The sequence below is a fragment of the Echinops telfairi genome, unplaced genomic scaffold, assembly GCF_000313985.2.
Source record: "Echinops telfairi isolate 266 unplaced genomic scaffold, ASM31398v2 ScPeMD7_3;HRSCAF=10, whole genome shotgun sequence".
NCBI classification, from domain to species: domain Eukaryota; kingdom Metazoa; phylum Chordata; class Mammalia; order Afrosoricida; family Tenrecidae; genus Echinops; species Echinops telfairi.
Window position 1 is genome coordinate 63779765 of NW_022103899.1, and position 4095 is coordinate 63783859.

The 4095-nt window shown below is 55.2% G+C and overlaps 1 pseudogene; it reads left to right on the forward strand.

Moving 5' to 3' along the window:
- The first annotated feature begins 3172 nt into the window (after positions 1 to 3172).
- Positions 3173 to 3693, forward strand: LOC101641924 (annotated as a pseudogene).
- The last annotated feature ends 402 nt before the right edge of the window (positions 3694 to 4095 follow it).

Genomic DNA, 4095 nt, shown 5'->3' on the forward strand with positions numbered 1-4095 from the left:
GCCTCCTGTCTAAGACCCTCTGCTGGCCCAACCCAGCAGCCTGCAGGTCCTGAGCAGCTGGCCCTGCTACGAGCAGTGGTGGCTTAAAGGAGGTGCTGGGGCTGCTGGCGTCCTTCTGGTAAGGCAAAGAAGTGGGGACCCCAGGGCCCAATTACCGCAGCCCCAGGGACATCACTGCCCTTCACTGCCAATTAATGTGTGTCCTGGGAGCCTCTGGGCCTGGGCAGGCACATCTGGCCAAGAGGAAGCCCTGCAGGGTCACCAGGGCCAACCCCCTGTCCAGCTTCACTGCCAACCACAGTCCCGCCCCCAGGACGGAGGCTCAGGCCCCTTCCTGCCCATTCAGTTCCAGGCACACTGCCCTGCCCCACCATGGCTTGGGGCCAGAGAGGGAGGGACTCCTCTGGGGAGAGGACTGGATGCATGCTGGAATCCCAACCCCTTAACTTGTGGATGCGATTCTGTTTGAACACAGGGGTCTCTTTGTTACGTTAATTAGACCATACCTGAGCAGGTGGGTTGTAAATCTAATCACTTCTGAGCTATGAAAGAGCACATTAGACAAAGACACAAAGAAATGTATATACAGACACACAGATGCACACACGGAGATAGACACACACAGACACACAGATGCATACATACAGATACGAAAAGATACACACACACAGGAATATAGACACACACAGTTACACACAGAGACACATACAAACACAGACACAGACACACAGATACACACACAGATGTACACAGACACAAAAACACACACAGATATACACACACACACAAATACAGACAGATACACACAGAGACCCTGGTACACACACGCACACCCACTCACACACACACTCAGGGAAGACAGACGTCTCGTGGGGCTCATGTACGAGCGCAGGAACCAGGGAACAGCGCGGAGGCTCCCAATGAGGAGGAGTCAGCGTGCCAGGACTCTGATGTGGATGGGGGCCTCCAGGACAGGGTCGTTAAAGCCGCCTGTTTGTCCCCTTTTTGGTCACGGCAGCTCTAGTCCCAGCAAGGATGTCACTGTGAGGACTCAGGTGTGCAGGCCCTCAGCCAGCCTGTCCCTCCACCCCCAACCCAGCTCCCGTCAGTCTGTCAGTACACTGCGGCTTCTGCCGGCGCTCTGCCACCGTCCATTCTGCTCCCAGCGGCTCCTTCCTCCAAAGTGGACGGCCGAGTCCCTCAGCGTCTGTCCCTAGTCTGCTCACGCTGGGTGCCCTGCTGGCGTTTGAAATGCCAGCGGCATAGCTTCCAGCACCACAGCAACACACAGCCACCGCCGGACGACAGACAGACGGAGAACTCTGCCCCAGACGTGGTGTTTTCCAGCCCTCATCTGCGGTGAACGCAGTAAGGTAAGAACAGCAGAGGGATTGGAGCGTTTGGACGGTGGCGCCGCGGAGAACGTGGACGGAAGCCCGGGCTGCAGAAGGACAGACAGCTCTGCCGTGGAAAGAAACTCGTGCACCTACCAGCTCTCCCTTCCTCCTAGAACTGAGTGTGCCCCAGGAAGGAGCCCTGAGGGCCCCCAGGTCACCAGTTCAAGCCCCTCGGCAGGAGAAAGATAAGGCTCTCTCCCTGCACCCATACACGTTTACTGTCTCAGGAGCCCGATTTGGAATCCCCTCGGTGGATGCTCGGCACTCGAATGACGCACCAAGGACGTCAGTCTTGCCGCAGGATAAATGCCGTCTGTGCCGTCGGGTTGGTTCGGACTCGTGGCGTCCCCGTGTGACGGAGCAGAACTGCCCTGTCCTAGGGTGTCCAGCCTGTAATCTGTATGGGAGCCGATCGCCTCGTTTCCCCCCTGAGGAGCCACTGGGGACTTTGAACCGCCGACCTTTCAGCGAGCAGCTGAGTGCTCAATCATGGAGCCACCAGCCTCTTCAGATAATAGAATTAAAAACCAAAAATCCACCTCTGCAAGGGGAGAAAGCGCACGGGCAGGGAGCATTGGCGTAGAGGTGGCAGGAGGATGGTGGCGGAGGGCCGGGAACAGAGACACGGGCGTCCAGGACCCGGACCCACGTGAGGGCTGGCCTGATTTTCGACGGCAATGCCAAGATGACCCTATGGGAGGACAGTCTTTTCTCGGGATGGCCCCAGAACAGTGGCAACGGTGGAAATGAGCACAGCAGCTGCAGCCTGGGGCCCAGACACCACGGCAGCGGTGAGGGCGGTCCGCAGGGCCACCGCGAGTCAGGGCCAGCCAACGGCACCTAGGCACAGCAACAGTGAGCAGGTTGGGTGTCTTGCCCTGGTGGCGCTGTGGGTTAGGCATTTGACTGCTTACCCCCAGGCCAGCAGTTTACACCCAACAATTGCTCCAGGCAGGGAGACAATGCAGTCTGCTCCCACAAAGACAGGCAGCCTTGGGACCCCTAAGGGGCAGTTCTCTGTCTCCTGTAGGGTCTCCATGAGTCGAAATGGATGTGGCAGCAGAGGGTTTGGGTCAGTTATTAGTGAGCTGCCACCCACAAGGCCAGCAGTTTGAAACCACCAGCCGCTCCACGGGAGAAAGAGGAGGCTCCCTACTCCCATATAGAAACCCAGTCTTGGGTGTAGTTGTGCAGCGGACCTCCGGGTGAGGATGGCGGAACGGGGCTACAGCTTTTCGCAGACTACATTCAGCCCATCTGGTAAACTTGTCCAGACTGAATATGCCTTGGCTGCTGTAGCGGGAGGAGCCCCTTCAGTGGGAATTAAAGCTGCACATGGGGTGGTATTAGCAATTGAAAAGAAACAGAAGTCCATTCTGTATGTTGAGCGAAGTGTACCCCAAGTGGAACCCATCACCAAGCATATAGGCCTGGTGTACAGTGGCATGGGCCCAGAGTACAGAGTACTTGCACACACAGCTTGGGAAGCCAATCCGTGCACAAGGGCCTCAGAAGAAAGATCTGGCTGTCTGCGTCTTAAAGACACAGCCATGCTGCTCGAACCTGAGACACACGGGGCTGCCACGGGACACAGGCAGCTCCACAGCTCGCTTTGTGGTTGCTGCTTGTGTGTTGTTTGGTTACATTTATGTGTTGGGCACATAGAGGCCCTTTTGATTTAAAAAATGTAAAGGCCAACTTGTTCGTTGTAGCCTTTTAAATAATCCATTGAAACGTAACATCATGGGAGTCATCCAGCCGAGCGTGCAGCCACCATGTTCCTGACCGCCTTCGTCCTCCACAATCGCATTCCCGGAAAGACGTGGATCGGGAAGCACCGGCGGCCACGGACCGTGGCCCACTTCTTCAGGGAGAACATGATCCGTCGCCTGGAGATGGAAGCGGAGAACCACTACTGGCTGAGCACGCCCTAGCTCACTGCCGAACAAGAGTTCGGCCACGCCCGGCCCGGTCCGCAGGGCCCGGCCTTCAAGGCCATCAGGGCGGCCAGCACTTCCAAATCTCCCTTCACCGGTTTGTAGCCGACCAGCTCGACCATCTCAATGCCACCAAGAAATGGCCCCAAGTTCGAGTGTCCACCCTTCGGTGTTACAGAGGGCAAGGCTGCCTCTCGTCGCCCGATCACGGAAACGAGCCGACTCCGGACAAACGGGCAGCGGTCGGCCAGTTTTACTTTTCTTACAGAGACATAAGCAGAGTAATCCGCATGAACCACCGCAGTGGTGCTCTTCGACCTCTTCGTACCAAAGGGATGCTGGAGACGACCTTGGTGTGACATAAAGCATGTTCTGAATGAAAATATAATAAATCTAGGTTTGGGTTCTGTGCTTCAAAAAAAAATAAAATTAACCTAATGGATGATGTAATTCTGCGGGCTTTTCTCATCCTGCTATTTGTATTTTTTATGCAACGCCTCTGTTTTTCCTTTCCTCTACTTTCTACTGGATAGGTTAAGCTATTTTTTTAGTTTTTCATTTCCCTTTTATTCAATCCTTCATCATGTATGAATTCGCTATTATTTCTGATGATCGCTATACAACACAACCTACATTTAAAGGTTTTTATTGCTGTTGTTCGGCGGCATCAAGTTGGTGCCGACTCATGGTGAGTCTAGGTACAACAGAGGGCACACCGCCCGCCCGCACCATCGTCATGGTGAGTCTAGGTACAACAGAGG